This window comes from Equus asinus, chromosome 16, assembly GCF_041296235.1.
Source record: "Equus asinus isolate D_3611 breed Donkey chromosome 16, EquAss-T2T_v2, whole genome shotgun sequence".
Lineage (NCBI taxonomy): Eukaryota > Metazoa > Chordata > Mammalia > Perissodactyla > Equidae > Equus > Equus asinus.
Window position 1 is genome coordinate 15896369 of NC_091805.1, and position 22745 is coordinate 15919113.

Sequence of the window (22745 nt, forward strand, 5' to 3'; positions counted from 1 at the left end):
ATACTTTTAATAGGGAGACCACTTTCTAGAGAAGGAAGATAAAACTAGGCATTTCTTGGAACATACTCTTGGTAAACTAAACTGGCAGTCTTTGGAAGTGAAATATAATCTCTGTGAGGTCAATGAACTGTTTCAAGAAGGCCTGTGGTGATTTTCTTGTAAGACACTAAATATTTCATAGAAAAAGTGAGTTCCCTTAGGGACTGATTACTAATTAAACTCACCCGGGTTCCCCTTTTAAATGTAAGCATAGACGATACACACATGAATTTCTTTAAACAAATATTGCAAATTTACTTCATTATTACTAACTCTTGATCATCAGCTATGTGGCAAGACTATAAAATTTCTCTCAGTTATTACTAGTTGGGCAATGTCTGTCTTACAAGTAGAAAAGTGAAAGGGAATGACAAATATATATTTTAATTCATCATAATTATTTTTTAATGTGTATGTGGTTAATAGTTCAATGAAAGCTTTATGAATAATTATGAAATAATTGGATATAAGGACATTTTTCTTAGTATTTATTTAAGTAATGTTTTTACATTTTAGGATGATCAAATAAAACATGCCTCAGACTTTTCCTGATGTTGAAAAGGTGTGAAACAACAACAATGAAACCTTTTATGCCTTTTGTACCCCCACTCAGCCCGGCAAGGAACAAGGTGCTGTGTAGAGACTTCTCCGAGGGTGTTGAGCAGATCCGCGAGGGAGTTATGCGTACTGTTCCTTTTCAGTACTGGGTTGCTACTTCTGCTTTGTTATCTTCTGTATTAGCTGTATTCAGTGAGCTTTGGATACAGAATGTAGGTGATAAAGAGAAAAAATTTCAATAGTTATAGCCTTTAAATAAATATCTCAGTTTGTATGCTGCCTATTTGCTCTTGAATATATTTTCCTATACTTTCTTTAGATTGCTGCCTAAGTGGAAGCCAGATAAGTTCTAAAGTTATTATTATGTGTGCATTGATGTATATACATGAAACTATTAACACAGGACTCTTTGACAGAGCAAACTTGTAATGACTTCCCTGAAGCTATCTTGAACTGTCTCTGAATTTTCCTTTCCTTTTTGTTGAATGGATTTTTTAGGAAAGGGGTGTAGCACATATAGAGTCAGAAAACATGTAGATTTTGCCCCTTTGTAGGTTCATAGCAGCAAAAATATTTCATTTAAAAAATAGGAAAAAAATGCTTCTGTGCTAAGAATATATGCCAAGTTTACGCCAGCATCACATTTTTTATGGCTGATTTATAAACCTCTCAAAAAGGATGGAAATGCTGACACATTAATAACTCTAGCAGAATGAGTTCTGCATACTTCAAGAAAAAAATACAGAAAAGAAATAAAATGGACAATGATAATCTAAAGCAAAGGAAGCTTCTTGAAAACATAGGAGATATTTTATCTTTTGCATGAAGATTTCCAGTTTCTATTCTTGTTTTAGTAAGAAATAAGTAAATATATTTTATCTTAACAATAAGTATTTACTATTTTACTTTATTTATTCAAAATGATCCAATATCAGAATGATATACAAACAAATGATATTTTTAATGCCATTAAACCTGTCTATTTCTTTTGAAGTTATATGTTAAATTTGAATACTGTAAATCTTAAATTATAAAAAAGGAAGATAAAAGTCTTAAATATAAACATGGTAGTCCCTCACTTTTAAAATGTTAATCTAGTAAAATATCAAATATATTTAAAAATGATAATTCCCAATGTTCCTATTGGTAGAAAACAAATATGTATTATATTTTGCTTACTAGAAGGCAAATTTGACAATACGTACTCAAAACTCTAAAATTCATGCATGTAGACTCAATCATTACACTTCCTAGGACCTATCCTTAGTTTTTAATTAGAGATTTGGCTAAATATTTATCAATTAATATTGTTCATATATTATTTAAAAAATTGTAAACAAGTTATATGAACAATAGAGGAGACATTCATTACAGTGTACAAGCAAATGTAATATTGAGTAAATTTAAAGAACAATTCTTGGGCTGAGGAAACTGCTACAAAGTTAAGTAAAAAACAAAGTTTAACCATATAAATACAGATAATGATTTAGATTAAGATGTAACAGTGTATAAAAATTAGATAGTTCTACCAGTCACTGATATAAAATATGCTAAGGTGTTTGCCAAATCATCATATGCATGTTTACAACGAAAAATCTGTAGATTCTGGTTTAAGAATTTTTTACTGTTTTCAGCCACGTTGAGACTTCAAGAGAGTGAATGAGGGATAATGCTTATGAAGACACAATATTTGTGAACACTGTGTTTTGAGTCTCACTCTCTCCTTCGTCCTAGAGGTGAGAGAAGTTCTTGCCCTCTTTCAAGAAACCTATTGGTGGAGGTCTTCTGTGAGGTCCACAGGGAGCTTATATGTGACCCTCTACCATTAGAAGGCATGACAAATTATGGTCTAACACCCACCTACGAACATCTAGGATAAAAGTGGCCTGACCCTCTACCTTGGTAGCTGATCTGATCAAGTGCTGTTCTGTTGGGAAGAGCTTACAAGCCTGGACTTTGGTGAAGCAAGGATGAATGAGTGGTTGTCAACCCGAGGACGGCATCTGCAGAACATGTGCATGGTTCTCTTAGGCTTTGTCTCACTGGGCTGCCCAGAGAGGCTCCAGTAAGAAGAATCTGGAAGTTAAACATCTAGGGGCTGAGGAATGAGTATGAAGTGCTCGCCCTGATCGTTTACCTGGGCTTGCTGAGGGGAACTGCTTAGGGAAAAGTCGGCAGATCTCTTTCCCAGGATCCGTGAAAGCGAGTTCACAGGAAGTCAAGCAACACAGGCTTGCTACTTTTTTTGAGGTAACTTTTGAAGGCTAATACTCTGCTACTACAATTAGTGAAAATTAAAATGATCAATTAGGAGACCAGGCAGTAAACTTGGCATTGAGAGGTCTTCTTATAGAGCTTTATTGTCAGAGAAGTCTAACGTGGAGTCTGGCTGTCCCAATGATTAGAATGAGGAATCTCGAATTAATTAACCTCTTCAAACTACAGCTTCATCATTCATTTTGAGAAGGGGCTAATAATGCTACCTAACTCCCAGAGTCAGAGTGAGGATTAAGGGAGATAATGAATGTAAAACATTTAATCCAGTGTCTTGTAAGTAGTAAATGCTCAGTAAATCTTAATTACATTATTATCATTATATTCCTGGTCATGCAGAGCGGACCACCGGGACAATCAATGTGTCTGCGAGGAGGCCGGGTAAATGCAGCTGAACAGTTATGTTCCAGAGACACAGACGATCTCACTGTGCTTAAAGAAGCCTTGTAACCAAGGCCATTTAAACATTGAACTTCCAATGTTTTGAAAATGTTAAAATGCATTTTTAAATTAAAACTCTCAAGCTTCCTGCAAACTGCCAACTAGGAAAAAAAAACAACCTACCCTTTCTTGGAATGCCAGTAATAAATGGAAATTCCACAAAAATATCTATGTCTCCACTGGGAGTATGCCACCAAAAACAACATCCTTTGTTTACTCTCAGGACAATTTGTACCTTGCTAGAAAATGACACAGGGTCTCCCTTGCTCTCTTGTGTGTTATTTAGCTAGGAGGGATGGAAAGGTCACCACCTCTCCATTTGAACTCGATTCCTGCTGATGTCATAAATGGTGTCATCAGCAGGAAACTCACAAATGTTTGTAATTAAAAAACAACTTGACTCCCAGGCACACGTGCGGTGTGTATATAGCAATGCTTTTCACCATGTGAACATTTAGGTTGTAGCCCAAGATTTGAAAAATTAAATTAAAAATATGTGCATAGTTTTTGTGAAGGACAGTCAGTGGCTTGCAGTGAGTCTGCATGATTGTGGTGGTAGATGCACGGCTTTGAATCCCTGATCTGTAATTTACTGAGCTCCTTTCATATATAAATATTCGGCTTGGCAAATCTGATTTCCTTTACCACCAATCCCTGTGATTCATTTTCTGCAACTACACGGTGTGGGCCCCCTGCGGGAAGCCTGATACCGCCCTCCTGCTGATCTGTCCACCTGTTTAGAATTTACATCCAAAATTCATCTAAAACATACCATTTTTCCCCTGGAGAATAGCAAGTTAATATATTTACAAATTCCAGATGAACTAGATACGTTCTGAGGGCTTTGCAATTTCATATTTTGCAAACTACACTTTGATGGAGCTGGCGAGGTCTACTTTTCCGAGTGAAATCAAAACAGAGCTCCCTCCCAAAATAAAGCCCAAACAAAGCAACACACAAAAGAATTCCTCCTCGGCACATTTCATGATATTTTTTCCCTTTAACCATGACATTCAACATGCCAGAACCAGACACAAATGATTATATGCATTTTAAGTTAGATTTTTCTTAATAAAAACAGACAGAATTTATTTTTCATGGGAATTATGCAATTTTTCTGAAGTTCTGGGCTACCTGGCTCCTCAGGCAACTCCCCATACATCACAGCTCTGAGCTCAACTTCCTTCTTCCTTCTTCCCAGTAAATTGCATTAGCATAGATTATTTTGGAGTGAACACTGTATAGACTTATTTAATCAACATCAGGAGAGTCTTCATGCTTGTATACTTATTTATAAGTTTCTCTTTTTCTGTTTCTTAAAATGTTTTGAATTGAGAGACACAAGTCGGAGGCGAGATGGCAGAGCTTCTTTAATTTAATATGCTCCTACTAGAAAATTCCAGCTTCTGAAAAGAATTCTGAAAAACAGATGTCTGCCTTCCAAAGTGAGAAGCATGCATCTGCTTCTTAAATGTCAAAACAATAATAGTAAAGTTATAGCACGCACACGCCAAGGTTTGAGTGGGCGTTCTAAAACCATAGAGCTGGCTTTATTTTTAGGCAGCTGAGAAATCCACCCAGAAAGCACACACATTATCTTACCTGTGCACACATGCAGTTTAGGGAGAAGGCAAGAGAAAGAAACTGAGAGGGAGTGGGACAGGCAGAGATTACAATTTATGGAATCGGAATTTATTTGTTGGCTTGGATAATAGAAGTTTGCGATGCAATTATGACTATCTCTTCAAATATTCCACCAGGGTCTCTTTGCATTACTCTATTTTAGACTTACCTGGATTCATTTAGTCACAGTTTCCTCTCTCTCCATCAGTGCATAGTTTGGTTTCTGTTACCTGTATATCAGTTTGTTTTCTTCCAAATGTCTGCATTTACGGAATGTGGTCAGGAACTGATAGGGTCCAGAATAAACTAGGTTGATTATTTCTTCCTGTTCAGTACACAAGCCAGCAGGAAGGAAATCCCACCTTTTTTCCTCTTCAAAAATAGTGTTCTCACAGCTATATAAGAGAGAACAGATTAAAAAATGAGGTTAGCTAGAGTGTCAATATTTTCTATACAGAATGGTAAACACTTTAATGTAATTAAGTGTTAGGATTAATTTGTTAATCCTTATATTTTCCCTTGTCCATTCAAGAGATGTATCTCTAATTAAATTTCCCTTTGGCCACACTAATGAAAAGAATATCATCTAGAACTCTAGCCATAGTCAGCATGTGTGGGCAGTGGCGATAAGGCTGCGTAATTGAGGGATTAATAATTGGCTTTTTATTGAGGCTGAAAGCTGTGCACTGTATGGAAACTCACTGAATTACTTGAAATCACATCTATAGACTCTTTGCTTGGTACTCTTTGCTTTGTACTTCTTCTAATAATTTGTTTTTCTCTTTTTTGTGTTCCTCTGATTTTTGCAAGCGGGGCAACAATCTTGAAATGGCTACTCAATTGTTTCCAGGTCATTTTCTTATTATTGGTTTTACATAATCCCCATAAGCAAGAAGTGCAACTTCAACAACAGGAGTTCTGTGATTCAGAATACTGACTTTTAATGTCTCCAACTCAGTTTCCCTATTATAGGACAGACCACAGGGTAACTGTTAACGTGGCAGGAGGACAGACATCCCTCTCAAATCTTGCAGGTATGAGGAATAATCTTTTAACAGTGCTCAGAGCTTGTTATTATAGGACTGCTATGTTCAGCGGTATAATTTTGTATCGTTTCCTTGACAGAACTGAGAAGGGTTTTGGGAAGGGTGGCATCACGAAGAACCTGAGCATTGATCTACCATCCAAGCAAGGTTACCATCATCTACTCTCTTCACCTTCTTCAACATGGAAACAAAACATTTATGGCCTGGTACAAATTCTTTCTTAGGAAACCCCACTGATCTGGTCATCAGTCATTAGTCAGGTCACTTTATAGCAATAGTAGAGAGTATTGGAAACAACCCCAATGCAGGGCAGCAGAGAGAATGCCCTCTTGAATTGAAGCTATTTGTATGGCTTGGGCATGATATTTTTCAAATCCTGGAAGCAATAAAAGATAAATATGAGGCTGGTTCTACCATGATGCCTTATAGCAGGGTATTTGGAAACTTGCCACTCATTTCATCTTTGAACCTTCAAGGATATAGGGCTCCCACGGACTGTTTCCTGGTGGACTTCACTTCTGCTCTGGGAGACAAAGGCTTCTACATTCTGCCCTACACCAGTCCGTTCCCTTGACTCCAGTATTCATTATCCAATTATCTGAAGACCTCAAAAATGAGGTTAGGGTAGAAGCAAATTCTCCAGGGACTCTAAACCCTACGAAACACTTAAAAAAGGACAAAAAAAGACTGGAGTGTGGTCATTTCTTTAGCAAAAAAACCTGATTATTGAATGATGAAAAATTAGACTATATATCTATCAGAATTAATTACCAGCTCTAACCGAGTCAATTCTTCACCTGTTCAGTTGTAGCCACTGCCCATTCCTCTTCTTATGGCAATTTAAGTCATAAAGCTTTAGGACATGTGATTTTCTGCAGCCTCTGCTTTTGTTAATATGTGTAGAGCCCTAAAATACTGAATGGTTGCCTTGAGAACTTTAGATGTATTATTGTTCTTATTTTGGGCAGCTTAATCATTTAAGATTCCTTTTCTAGCTCCACGTATTAATATTTATTAGCATTATCTAGTTAGAGCTTTATTTCATACTTGGGGGATACATTTCCTAGCATCATTTACATAGTTAGTGCTCATGATTTCTAATGCACTTAGCGAAAGAGAAGATTAATCTCTGTAAGTAAAATGTAAACTAAGTACAGTTAAAAACGAGGTGCTGAAATTCAAGGGCAAGTGAAGTGCATGTGGTTCTCTCAAACCACAGATTAACAAAGTATGTTTTAACGCATCACACTTTGACTATAGATTTACTTTAAAAAAATCTTGTTTGGACCCTTTGTTTAAATACTATACAGAAGTTCCTTTTGTTTTTATAATCTTTTCTTATGGTTTACCCTGATGAAAGAAAATGGTCTTCAAAGATTATTTGCTACAAATTTCCATAAAGAAAGTAATTTATCCTGCACTATATGCCCATTAGCTATCACTGTCTTCAAACTGTCAGCTCTTCAACAATCTTTCCCTTAAATTTGTACACATAGATTATAAAAACCGTCTTATTGACTCTTTTATTGTTCAGTATGTTAATTTAATGTCTTTTGAAAAACTAATAAAATCTAAATGCTGAAGGAAATTGGGACTGTCTACAATTCAGTGAGATTAAAATATATCAAATTTCAAAATGTTTCAAAGAGAAGAGTGTAAGAGATCATTTATTAATATAAAAGTTTAAAGATGATCTATGGAGGGGAAGGAGAAGGACATTTTGCAGTCATAGTTCTCTCTGTGACAGCAGGAAGCAACTTGGAAAAAACTGACTTATCAAAGGAAAGAATTAAAAAAATCAAAGTAGAACTGTAGCATTACAAATCCCAAGGAGGGCTATATCCGGATCCATGGGTTGTCCCAAGGCAAGACTATGAAGTCTGCTTTTTTCGGAGCCTTTAATTCTATGGGCAGAATTTTTAGATCTAGTTGTAGGCTGATGAGATTACAAATGCGCACAGGCATGCACACACAAACACACACGTTTGTGTGTGATAGAGGGTTGGCAGCGGGATTGGAATTCTTAATTGCTTTTTAACTCATTTTGTGGCAAGAACAACTGCCAGGTTTCATACTGTCAAGGGAGCTTGAGGCAGTTAAGGAAGTAATGCTTGGCGTGGGTGTCTGATGATTTAGAATTTAGGTGACGTAAAAGCAGACAGCAGTTCTTTTTTAGGTGTGCTGTATATCTACACCTGAAACACACAAATACACACACGTACACCCTAAATGAGTAAACAAACATAACCAAACAGCAGCAAAACCAAAAAAATATAAACACAAGACAGCCACAGTGGGTTAATATATTCTTTAGTTGACTGGAGTTTGGTTAATGGTGGTAATAACATTAAAGTCATAATGTCTATTATTGTACCAGCCTTTTTGCTTGGCCTGGAGAAAAGCTATGCTTTACAAGCTATGCAGTTTTACCAGTAGTTTCAATCATGTATGGCTAGAGTAGTCTAATCCACTGCCTTGCTGGGGAAAATATTCGAAGTCAAGGGGCGTCTGTGATTCAATGACGTGAATGTCACTGTTAAAAAATATAATGTGCTGAACAGGGAAAGGGGCAAATGAGCAATGGTGCCCAGAAAGGATTTTTAAGAGTTGTCTTCCCAGAATAAATAAATCAAATATAAAGGGGAAAGAACAGAGACGGCGGATTTCAGCAGGGCCTTAGATGAAGAGATTTGAAGGAAATATTCAATTAATTGGTTGAGAAGAATGTTGTTATGTTGGAGATGGAATAAGTCATGGAGGGGTGGTTAACGACTTGAGGTACTGTTGAAGACAGGTGCAGATGAGTGCTTATTTAGAAAGCAATCTACTTCCAGCCTTAAAAAGCAGTTCTGTTTTATTTTGGAGGTGATTGTGGATACTGCAGACTCCCAAAGAAGGAGTTTTAAAGCAAATGTGAGATAGGGTTAGTGTTCTTCTGGGTAGGACAAGACAGAGGAGAACTTTGTAAAAAGCTCTACAGATGGTAGAGGATGAGTTTTAATTTATGCTAATTACCCTATAGCCATGCTTTTTAGTGGAGAGAGATCATTGAAGGATACAAATTTTAAGGGGGTTATTACAGAAGTCCAGAGATGACATAGTTGGAGCATAAGCTGTGACCTCTGGCAGACCAGAAAACATAGACTATTGCAAGAATCTCTTAACCTCTCTAGGCTGCCAGTACATTTTTGGTAAAATAAGGAGACTAAAACATAATTTCTAAGAATTATTTAGGTTTAAAATTTTATGATATAAGAGCCAGTAATATTACAAATAATGGATCTGCATATATTTCCCCACATCAGGTTACTTTTACATAAAGAGGAAACAGCATAGGCATGTTGGGGGTCGTTCCAGTATTTTGGGATTCCTGGGGTCAAAGAACTTGGTACCTCCATGGACCATGGGGAGGATGTGGACCCCCTCAATTCATTTTAGTAGGCTCACTCTTTTCTTTGTTTTCATTTTCCTTTTTAGGTGTCTTTTTATTTGTTTTTGGATTGTTTGTTTTACTCTCCACATTTCTTTTGGGAACGAAACTTCTGGCCTCCAAACAGTATATTCATATCAGAAGGGACAAAAGCATGGTGAAATTTGACAAAATTATAAAAGCTGACTCATTTTGCTTTTGATGTTCCTGTGGCGTTACATTTTTGTGAATGAAAATGGGAAGTAGTGGTAAATTTTGATGATGTGACATCCAGGCAGGTACCTTTGACTAACAGCAGACCTGATGGCACCTAACTTGAGTCCTTGAATCCTGGAGAGAACCTGCAGAAAGACATTTGGTCATAATGACCTACTAATTAGAAAGCCTAAGGCAAAGGAAATCCACAACCAGTAGAAGTAGGTAAGTTCCTAAGTATAGAGTTGTTACAGAAATCACATTCCTTACAGAGGTTGACTAATTGCATTTTAAAAAAACAGATTTTACTTCTAACACCAATGACAAAGTTTATCTTAATGAAGTTGGTAGGCATTTTATTTTCCTTTGATAACACCTATGCTGACCTAACAATTTTGTGTATCTGTAGCATCTCAAAGAAATAAAGATACTGAATTAGCAGCCACCATTCTGGAAATTGGCTTGATGCCCTGGCAAACAAGATTGTGCGTGTGTGTACATGTGGTTTTCTCTGTGCTCCTCCTCATTTTACCTGAGACAAAATGAGCCCCTCTGATTCACAGGAATAGTTACCTGGAAGTCTTTCCCCAGGCATTAAAAAGACAGGAAGAATCCTAAATCAAGTCTATATCAACCATAGGCACTCTCAGGCTTTGCATATGTTTTCCTGTGCCTGCTTTGTTTTTCTATTTCTTAGCATATGGGCCAAGCATCAAATCCATGACAACCTTCACTCCAGGAACATTTTTTTTTTTCTCTTTATCACTACCTTCTACCCTGCCCCCTACACCTTTCATCCTTTCTGGCTTAGTTTGGGGTAAAATCCCCTCTATGTGCTTTTTTGACCACTTAGAACCTGCATTGTAATTATGGATTTAGTATTCTGGCTTTACACTACTCTAAAATGTCCTTGTGTTAGTTAACTCTGATTGCAACTAACAGAAAACAATACAACCTGGATTCAGGAAATGTGAGGATTCTAATATTAAGATTTAGAAATGTTTAATGGAACCCAGGGGCTGGGTACGCAAGTCACCAGGGAAAACAGGAACAAGGATCTGAAAAATCTAACAGAGGCCAAGAGAGGTTTTTCTCTCCATTGTCTGTTTCTTTGTATTCAACTAGTTCAGTATTTTCCGTCTTGGTAGACCAGCAGGGCATGATTCTAGCCTCAAGACAAAATACATATGGCCACCTTGGAGCTCAAGAGTCCACATGTTATAGTTCCAGCAACATAGAGAATATCTCAACTGCCGTCTCAAGTTTGCTGAGAAGAGAATTTGCTGATTCCAGCTTGGACTGAGAACTCACCAGTGCTTCAATCAGCTAAAGTCAGGGAGCAGAGTCAAACGTAAACATGACTGCTGAGTGACCACCCCTAGGAATAAAAATTGGGCAGAATCTTTTTATTACAGTCTAAAGACAATCTTTTCTCTCTGAACACCCAGCTGGCACAATCTTGGGATATATCTTTCAAAATGTTTTTGAATAAATGTATTAAAAGAAAAATCATCTCTCTGTTACATTCACTAATACTTATATTCCTGAATTAGAATTTTTCTGATTTTACCTTTTTTTTTTTTTTTTTTGCCATCACCAGAAGGGCAATTGGCTTGCCAGTGTAATGAGGGCATTTTGATGAAATTGTTTAAAAATTTTTGCTGGGTTTAATAATTTGCTGGAGCCACGTTAAAAAAAAAATATTTTTCAATGTAGGGAAAATATATGATTGTTGCCATGGGTTCATTTTAGGATTGGAATAAATGTGTTATTATCTCTTTCTATATAGATAGAAGAAAGGCTCACTTTTTCCTCTCAGACATACAGCCTTTTTTGCATGTTGTTACTCACATATGTTTACCTGGAATGTAAGTGATATTCTAGTGTTTTCTACTTTGAAATTTCAGCTCTCCCTGAGAGGTCTGCAGCTGCCATTTGATGGTTTGGGCATTTTTTGCTGTTGTTTCTTTATTTATATTTTTTCCAGTAAGCGGCAACAACATTATTGCCATAGCCATTGACCCATCAATATTACCAATATTTCCTTAGAAAATTCATCCTCTGGTTTAGACATTTTTACATGCCTATTAATATAGGCGTGTATATTGTAACTAATATATGGGTGTATCAAATTTACAGATTTAGAATGCAATAGTGGAATCTAATAATGTAAAAGTTTCTAAGAAAAGTATTAAGAAGAATCTGGCAACTAAGTGAAAATAAAGAATAATTAGAAATAATATTGTGAAAAGTCATACCATAGCGTATTATATTAAATTTGAGCACCAATCTAGATGACTAGGTTGTAATTACTTTTAGTAGTCTTTACAATTTTAAGCTTTACAAGATTTGCATAAACATATTCCATGAATTTGAGGCAACTTCTGTTGGTAAGACTAACAACTCCAAAATTGCTAAGCTATATTTACTAATACCAGAAAAGATGCATATTACTGATATTAAAGGGTAGTTCACCTCTTTCAAAAACTTTTCATTTGATGCTTGATATCATAGGAGTGAATTTAAAGGTCACATTAGCTCATACTCCCTTGGCTTCCACCCTATTGAATAGTGTATGAAATTAGGGCCAAGCTGGTTTCCTGTAGCTTATAAACAGTCAAAAATACAGCCCGTGCAGACAGTGTTAGCTTTTTGTTTACAGAATATGCTACTTACTAGACTGAGTAATCAACTCAGGAACCACACCCAGATCACAGCATCCACTGTACAGAGACACATTCAAGGACATTAGCAATCCATCTATTGTTTTAAAGAAGCATTTTTTAAAGTCCTAAGAGTGAGACATCATAATTAACAAGGGCAGTGGAAAGTATGTCTTAGTATTAATATTTCATCCACTAGGGAATTAAAGTTCTTAATTCTCGCTCAAAAAAAAACAACTCAGTTTTCCCCAATACACATATTTACATACGAAAAGGAAAATAGAAATTTGAGATAATTATAAATTTTATGTATTCTCTAATTTCAAATTTTGTTTTTCCCTTGAGAAAAATAAGGTGTCAGTTTTTATGTTTTCTATTTAAATTGTCTGAAATAGTTGGAACTTTGAGTTATCTAAGCACTTCTTGGCAGAGTTCTAGATATATAATAGATGATACAACTAGACAAAGCAACAATTTTACAAATCTTCTGTTATCTGATGGAGAATGAATTCTGATCTGCTTCTCCCTTTGCCTGGATGCCCTTGTAATGCTTATACTACAGGGTATCCAAAGAGAAAACAGACAGAAGGAGTAGTAAGTACAAAGGCTCTAGAGTAAGGATAGGCAAGATCAGAGCATTAGATAGAAATAAAAGCATGAAGGGTCTTGAAGGCCCTGGGGAGGCATTGGTACTTTATTAGCAAAGGACAGTCACTGGAGGCATTTAAGCAGGGGAAGGATATACTCTGATATATTTGTTGAAATTATCTTTGGGTCTAGAACTAAGGCTAAAAGTGAAGGGTGGGGAAAAGTGGTAGCAGACCAGTTGGCAAGCAACTGATATAATAAAGTTAAGAAAGGGCGGATGGTGGTTTAGACCAGGGTAGTAGCAATAGGCTAGAGAGAAGCAAATAGATTCAAAATATGCTTTGGAGGCAGAATGAATATGACCTGCAGTATTAAAGCAGACTGTGAGGTAAGTGGCAAGTACTCTTTATCTTTACATAATGGGTAATTGATTTTGGCATATATTTTCTAAAAACTCTTTATTGGCTGATTACACTTAGAATAAAATCCAAAATCCTTATCAGATCTCACTAAGTCTCTGAACCGGTCAAGTTTATTGGGCTCACCTTCTAGCAGTATCTTTTCAGTCTTCCTAATCTAGGTATTCTGGACTTTTCATAATTATCTGAATCTCCCGTTCTCTCAATTGCCTCAGCATCTTTACACATGATGTATTTCTGCATGGAATATCTTCCCTTCTTTTTGGCTAAGTAACTCATTCTTCTGCTAATTTTACTTCAAAAACCTTAAATGTCATTTCCTCCAAGCCTTTCCTGAGATTGCTTTTTATATGTTTAAATTACACCTATATTTCTTCATGGCCCTCATACATGACTTCTGCAGTAGTCAATACAGTGTATGCCTCTTATTTTTGCATTGTTAGTTCCTAGCCCAGTACCTACAATGTAGTGGGAATTCAAAATTTTGACTAAATAACTGTCTGTATCCCCATTTTGAAGAATCCAGTATCCATTAGCCTATTAAAGACTAAAGTCTTTATACACCTACACACACCACAGACATACATGCACACACACTCTATATAGCTATGTAAATATAGAGAGATATGTATAGGGTGTGCAAACATAAGCACACACACCCCTATACATATACAACACACACATACGCACTCAACTAACTTTGTTTAAACCAACATCTCTTGATGTTTTGTGTTCATGGAGTTTTCCTCTTACATTACCTAGTACTTTCTAATGGGAAAGTAGAACATAGTTGGAGAAATACTTGTTAGATTGTGAATTTTGTGGGAAATCTTATTTTCTACATAGATTTAACTAGTTAATATTAAGGAATGTTACTTCAATTTCCTATGACCTTGCAGAGGTTATTTTAACCTCCCTATGCCACAATTTCCCCTGGCAAAATGAGGATAAAATCAGTAATTCTTTCATTGAACTGTGAGCATAAGTGAGCTCCTGTATGTATGAACAGAGTTTAGAATGGTGCCCTGCGCATAGGAAGTACTCATTAGATGTGAAGTATTTTTATAATAAGTAATTTGCTACAATATAATTATATCTTTGGGAGGATGAGATCTTAAATTATAAATAAACCTGTAATCTGGTTTTCCTTGAAATACGTTTTCTAAAAAAATACAGTTTAATAATGAAATGCAGAAAACCTTGAATACTGTTTAAATTGCAATTCTCTTTTTTTCCTTCTGAACTATTTTAATCACACAAGTTTTGATATGCTTTAATTTCTGTAGAACCTAGGATGAATGTATAACAGTGTGCCAAAATACATATTTTTGGTTACCCAGGTTATGGTTAGGTGAATTATGAGACTAACACCACATTTGATGTAGGAAAACATTGAAAATTTATCTATTAAGAAAAAACCTCTACTGCTTTGGATTTTAATAACATAAAACTGCTGAGGTTTTCATAAAATGAACTCGGAAGTTTTACTTATTCATTTACTCTAGCAGCACTTCGCCTGGTTTAATTAAGCATTACAATTACCATCTATTTTCTAAGTTTGCAGTGATTCATAAATTAGTAACATTAATGATAGCAAGAGAAAAGTAATAATGAAAACATATTCACATTTATTAAATGCCTATATTGTGCTGTGTGAAAAACAGTCTCTATTCTGCTTTGACTATTTCTTCCAGCAACTTCCCTAAGGTTACTTTTTATTTTTCTAAAACTTCCTCTCCTGTAGTTTCTTTGTCATCTGTTTTATCATTTATTTGCCCTGCTAAGCCTTCATTCTATGTCAAATCTTAGCAATTTCAAAGGAACTTGGTTGAGAACATGGAGATCCAGTGCTTGTCAGAAAAAGGCAACATAATTTAAAATCCTCAATCATCAAATTATCTCTGGAAAGCAAATAAACCAATTCTCTTCTCATTTTATACCCAGTATTATATAATAAACACTGAAGGCCCTTTTTTTTATGCTTATTTCTACAATTTTCACAAAACAGAACACTCCCCAATGCACTCTTCTTTAGTCTTCCTTACCACACTAACCCATCACAACTAAAAATGCCTTCCATCTTCCTCCAGTAAGAGACAACCCAGCCGCTACAACAACTTCTCCAAGAACTAAACGATGTTTGCGCTTCTTTCTAGATGAAGGGAACGCTTTGCCCAGAAAAAATTTTATGATTTGTTTAATCCACAGATGAGGACGGCAGCAGAGATCTGCTATGTAAGGGAAATTGCATTAGTGTCCTTGGGCTTTCCTACAAAGTACCACAAACTGGGTATCTTAAAACAACACAAATTCATTCTCTCACAGTTCGGGAGGCTAGAAATCTGAAGAGTTGGCAGGGCCATGCTCTCTCTGAAGTGTCTAGGGAAGAATCCGTTTCATTCTTTTCTCTTAGCTTCTGGCGCTTCCAGCAATCCTTGGTGTTCTTTGGCTGTAGATGCAAAAATCTCTGTCTCTATCTTTACGTTTTCTCTCTGTTCCCAAACCAACTAATTCTCAGACTCTCTGGACACCAGCTGGCTGTCCTACAATTTAACTGAATTCTGACACTGTCTACTTGGAGATAGCGTCATATCCCACAGGTTAAAGGCTCAGTCCCACGATACTGCGCTCCCTTCCCCTTAAGATGCCAAAAGCAAGTCCAGTGTTTCTGACCAGCTGGCTATAAATTGGAGATTCCTATGAACCCCTCCTTGGGTTCGATTAATTTTCTAGAGTGGCTCCCAGAACTCAGGAAAACAGTTTACTTACTGGATTACTAGTTTACCATAAAAGGATATAACCATAACAGCCAGATGGAAGGGATGAATAGGGCAAGGTATGTAGGAAGTGCCTCCACTTGTTCACCAACCCAAGCTCTATCCTTTGGGGATTTTTATGGAGGGTTCATTACCCAGGGATGATTAGTTAAATCATTGGTCATATGGGATTAAGTCAACCTCCAGCTCCTCTCCCCACCTCCAGGCTTGGGGCTGAAATTTCCAAGCCTCTTCTCACACTATTGGTTCCCCTGGCAACAAGCTCCCATCCTTAGGGGCTTTCCAAAAGTCACCTTATTAACATAAACTCAGACGTGGTTGAAAGGGGCTTTTTATATGAATAACAAAACATTTCACCTTTCATTCTCTGGAACCATTTCAGGACTGGGAGCAAACATAAGTATTATAACAAAAGACGCTTTTATGGCTCTTATATAGGAAATCACAGTGGCTTTGGGAGCTACATGCCAATAACAGTGGATGAAGACCAAACATATATTCCTTGTTATAAACCATAATATCATAGTTTATGTGTCAAAATTTTCCTCTTCTCATAAAGATGCCAGTCATACTGGATTTAGGGCCCATCCTAATCCAGTATAATCTCGTTTTAACTAATTACATGTAATTACTAATTACATGCGACTTGAAATTAGGTCACATTCTGAGGTCCTGGGTGGACATGATTTTGGGAGTACAATATTCAATTCAGTACACAAACAAATCCAAATTCAGAGTAATCTAAATGACTTTAAGGCACTGTTCCAGTGAGGGCAAATTTCTGCCCCCTTCAATTAATCAACCCAACACCAGATATTCTGAAAGTTTGTTGACATATAAGAGACTTAAAACCACTTTCTATTCCTAGAAAATCAAAAGCTTGGCAATGAGAATAACCAGGTCAGTGTTGAAGGAAAATGCCTGTTTTTAGTTAATGCATTGCCTTCTGTGCATGTTTGCTTTGTGATGTGTCGATTAAATAACCAGTTGGCCTTGTGGTTGAGTGAAAAGGATAATAATATGCAGAGAAGGTTTTCACTAGTTACCTGATTACTAAGACCTTCTTCTTTAATGGGAATGGAGGGTGGGATGGAAAGGATCAAACACTGACATTTTCCATCTCTGGATCTATTCTAAAGGATCCAGTTTTCTATTCTGGAATCTCCTTTTGTCTAATCCTCCTCTCTTGCTCCTACCAAGATTCTTAACATCTAATTGAGCATGGTCATCTCACTTTTAAGGCAAAGTGGAGAACAAATGAACACATATTTTTGTGTTCACTGGAAGAATATCACTTTCTCTAGTCCTCAAAGGCCATTCCTTGGTGAAATTATAAGATCTAAACAGTTTACTTTCCACTAGCGTTGGCACAGCTCATTGGGCCTTTTGTAAATGAGGCTAGACGTTTTTCACTCTCAGTCATGCAGTCATAGGAAACTCTTCATGGGGCCATGGTTGTGGGCTGTGGGACAGGTGGCAATATGAAAATAGTAACACATATTTAGAGTGAACAACTTTCTCATTCACATGTGTGCTTTTAGGGCTATTTGAGTCTAAGTCATCTATTGGTGTGGTACCACTGAGTTCATCTGATAGTACCTGGTTTTTGATGGGCATTTCCTGGTATCTTTGATGGGGATCAGGATATGCTGCCCCCAAATACTGCATATGAAACAGCTTAAGGAAAATTCCTTAAGCTGAAGGAATTTAGAACACAACAGAAGCAGGAAAGTCACTCTGACACACACTCCTGAACCCCCACTCTTCTTCCCTGAAACAGGCCATAAAAGTCCCATATGAAAGGGCCCTCCCTGTACCAGGAGAAGGAAGAACATTGCTTATCACCAGAGAAAGGGAATTTGGGGCCAGGAAATCTAGAGAAACAAACTTTGTTAAACTAATCCTTATCATCTTACTTCTACACCATTTACTACCCCTGGCCCAGACACCTTTGTCTTGACAATTCTTCACAAATTTATTGTTTCTTTGTCTAAAAGGCATAAAAATTTCCTATTCTGGTCACTTCTTCTGGTCTTCATTCTCTTGTGAAGTCTCTCATATACATGTAAAAATTCATATGCTTTTCTCCTGTTAATCTGTCTGTCAGTTTAATTTTCAGACCCAGCCAGGGACCCTGAGAGGGTCAAGGAATACTTTTTCCTCTCCTACATACTATTAGCAAATATTCAGTCTCCAACATTCCCAATCACAGCCAAGAAGTGCATATCAAAAAAGAAAGTTTACTTGGTGAAGACAGGATGCTAGTTCCTGCCCCTTCTTCAGTCTAGTGGGTCAACTTTTCCTCCTTTAATTCTATACATTTCTTTCCAATTAATTACAATTTAATAAAGACAATTTATCTCTAATATTAGCAAATAAAGAATTCTAACACAAAAATTGATACCCGGAGTTTAACATTTGGTAGGTATATGGCTTCAGGTCAACAAAGGAAGTAAAAGGCTATGAACCAAAATTTCAATCTATTGGTTCATCTCAACCCAATAATGAATTCCAAATATTCTACATTTCCAAGATTATGTTGCCCACAAGCTACTCTTGCTACTGATTTTGATATCTGTTATGGTTATTTGGTAGCAATCAGAAACAAATTCTGTCTAATTTACACAAAATTGAAGATAACGTAAGCAAAAAGGGTAATTTACTGAAAAGAAATTGCATAGCTCACAGAATTGAAGGAGGAACTGAAAAACCATACCTGTCTTTAGGCCAAATGCCCAGGGACAGAATGAATTTAGCATACGGCATATACCTAAAAATACTGCTGGGCAAACTTGCAGAAGAATGTCTTTGGTTATGAGCCTTTAGGACCTGAATCAATGTGCATCTGGCACAAGCCTCTTATTACATGTTTTCAAAGTAAATGGAATCTCACTTAATGAACTGTGAGTTTCTACTATCCATATGTGATTAAAGCTCAGACAGTTCTTGTGAAATGTACCTAACATGTTTTTCTCAATGATATTTATATATTCAGTGGGTGAATTTTTGAACATCTCTACCTCCTATTTTTACACTCTGTGACTACAAAAATAAAGGTGATGTTTAACCACAGCCAATGTCATTTTACCTAGTATGTAGACATCTCACTTTATTAATATTATGCTAGACTTCTTCTCAATAGTGATTATTTTGGAGATTTGTTGATTTGTAAAATGCTGTCTTTATTCTACCATTGAAAATGAAAACAAAATGGACATTTACATGAAATTGACATTTTTAAATACACCCAGAGAGAAAAATATTCTCACAGTGTTATTAATTCCACAAGATTTATGAAATCTACAGATTTGCATTTCTATATAAAAACTATGCTGTAGATAAATCTAAGCCCTAATTTAAAATATATTCCTTATAGAAAAGCTCACGTTCTTATCTGTCAACTGATTCACCTTTCAGAAAGATTTTTTTTAAATGTGGTCAAAGTTTCTGCAATAAAATTTATAAATTATTTCTTCATTTTGAATATTGAAAAGGAGATAACGAAAACTTTGCCCCTTATAATTTAATTCTTTAAAAACTTCTGATAAAATTGTGCTGATTCGTCCATAGAAGAGATTAGCGATTTATAAACTGAACATTTAACAATTTCCCCTTTCCTAACCCCCACTATATTAAATCTTTCAGTGGCTATTTATAAAAACCTAATCATTGCAAATGCAAAGTAAAATAGTCATCTACTTGCATTCAAATTATCTGGCTATTTGGGAATGTAGACAAAATATAGTTTATAACTGCTTAACAGTATTTTTGTTATCAATATTATTACTGTATTAATTTCACAGGAAGGATGAAAAGCTAATTTGTGTAGATTTATAGATTAATTCACCATCCTTAGATTTTAAAGATGGAAATTTATGCTCCATTGACTTTTCAGGCAAGTAGAATTTTTTTTCCTATAGTTCTCTTTATTTCATGTTGTTCGAAGCTCTATGACAGCTAATACGACTACTGATGGTGCTTAAGTTATTTCAGAGAATAATTTAGGTGTGAAGAACTTCCAATTAAAAAATTAAAGGTGTTCGATTTTCTTTATTCATTCAGTAATTCATCAGGCATTTATTGTGTCATTAGACCTTTGTGTCAGGCGCTTGACTAGGACTTGGGGGTCAAAGTTTAAAAAGTGACTAATTAAATAGAATTTCTAATTAAAGAGAGAGGGACATCACCAAAACCTTTCATCTTTCTCAGAAGCAGGTCCGAATAGTAGTTGATGGTACTCTTCTCAGGTACCACCATGGACTCAGAACAAACACATAGGAATCTTCCTCTAAGTTTTAATTAACATCATTTTAAAGGATATCAATGACGAAGTCTGAACACTAAATGTCTCTTTGTTCATTCTTAGAAATAATTAATCATTCAGTTGGAATTTATACACATATATTAACATTTATACATAAGAGTTATTCTTTCTAATGTGGATTTACAATCTGTCCAATTTATCTATTTTGTTTCTATTAGAATATAGTAATAAACCCAGAAATAATTTCTTTTCAATGGATAAATTGTTTAAGACTTTTGTGTTTAATCAATGTTTTTTGAGTTTAAAATTTTTATTATGGTTAACATCTTTAGATTTTTTTCCTCATACTTTTAGTTGCAGATGGAATGACTGTTTGCAATTTGGCATGAATGACAATATTATTAGGGATTTTGGAACAATCTCAGGGGTTCATACATGTCAAAAATAGTATGTAAAACAATTATTTCTGAAGCTCTATAAAAGAATTAAACCCATTCTTTTCTGCACATTTGGAACTTGTGTCTTATTGTGAAATTCAGATGAGAATATATATTGAGATCTGAAAGCAAATTTCTAATACTTGCTGAAGTAAAACTGGAAAACGACGTATAATTAGGACCAGAGAAACACAGTTGAATCAGATTGAGCCCAACAAGTTTCTTTCAATTCTAACATTCTATGATTGCATGCGTGCTTAAATCAAATTTCTATTCTTCAGCTATAGTCTTGCATGTGTAGACTAAACCACTGCTTTTGCCTCAGACCTCAAACACCCACTCTGCTTTTTTGCCTTTGGTACCTGGGAATTTCCATGGCTTACTATATTGAATGGGGCTCTAATTTTGTAACGTGGGAGAGGAAAGGGATATAGCTCTTATGAGTCAACACAAGGTTACAGAGAGAAGGCTACATGGAATCCTATTTGCGTAAAAATACCTTATAAGCCCTCTTGGGAAAAACGGTGAAGGTTATTTGGGGGTTGTTGTTCAGTTCTCTGGACAGCGAGGATTAATACTCCTTAATAAAAACAAGACACAATGGGTGTGGGCGAATGTCCAGAGCTTACTCTTAAGAAAGAAAGCAAGAGAAGGAATGTACTAGGCCAGAAAACACCAATCATTTATTGAGAGCAATGCCTTTAAAAATCATATAATACACTTCCATGGAGAAAAGAGTTAAATAGTAGTGAAGAGTCTATTAAAAAGAGGCAAGTTCTAATATAAATATGCTATACTGCTTCCTTAAAACATTCATTCCAAGTGTGCTCTTCAGAGCAACGTTTTTATAACTATTTCAGTCTTTAAATCCTTGGCTGTTTTTCTCTATAACTTTAAAAAATATACATATTTATTTATTAATCTTAATTTTCACATGTGCAATGCAAGATGAAGATTTACTGACTCACACTAGTCCTTATTTCCTCTTTTCCTGAATCAAATTTTAAAGCTTTATTGTTTTAAAATTCTTCTGTTGGCTAACTTAGTAAAATTGTATGCTTATATCTCGATTTATTTTCCTTTTAATTTCACTGTCTTGAATTTGACATTACTGGAATAATATAGTACGTACTCTGTGTCTGGCTTCTTTTATTCAGCAAAATGGTTTTTAAATTCATTCATAATGTTGAGTGATTTGCTAGTTCTTCCCTTTTTGCTGCTAAGTAGTATTCCATGTGGATATACCACATTTTGTTTATCTATTCACCCGTTTATGGACACTTAAGTTGTTTTGAGTGTTTGGCTATTAGTAATAAAGTTGTTCTAAATACTTACCAATAGAATTTCTGAGTTGTATAGTAGAGGTATGTTGCAATTAGAAAATCCCAAATCATTGTCTATGGAAGTTGTGCCATTTTTCCTTCCACCAAAAAGCTATAAGAATTCTAGTACCTTCACCTTTTTGCCAATGCTTAATATTGTCAGTTATTTTAATTTTAGCTATTCTAACAAGTTTGTAATCTCACCATCATTTTAATTTCATCTTCCTAATTACTAATGATGTTGAACATCTTTTTACATACTTCTTGATCTTTCATACATTTTCTCTTATAAAGTGTTTAACATATACCCATTTTTATTGAGTTATTTGTCTTCTAATTATTGCATTATGAATTATTTATTTATTCTCAACACAAATTCTAAGATATAGGTATTAAAAATATTTCCTCCATTTTGTGGCTTGCCTTTCATTTCTTTAAAAATATCTTTTAAAGAAAAAAGTTTTTAATTTTGAGAAGATTCATTTTATAATTTTTCTTTTATTATTTGTGCTTGTCTCCTAAAAAACATTGGCCTACCCAAGATTGCAAAGATTTTCTTCTAGAAGTTTTATGCTGTCAATTTTTATTGTTAGATCCATGACATATTCTGAGTTAATAATTGACCACACAAATGTGGATCTATTCTTGGATTCTATTCTGTTCAATTAA

General features: G+C 35.5%; 1 long non-coding RNA gene across 1 annotated transcript; it reads right to left on the reverse strand.

Moving 5' to 3' along the window:
* Positions 1–276: 276 nt before the first annotated feature.
* On the reverse strand, positions 277–16142 carry LOC139040361 (uncharacterized). Its single transcript, XR_011494748.1, has 3 exons — positions 16046–16142; positions 5105–5330; positions 277–794 (listed from the first exon to the last, which is right to left on the reverse strand). It is a non-coding gene; the product is annotated as an uncharacterized lncRNA (long non-coding RNA).
* Positions 16143–22745: the final 6603 nt, after the last annotated feature.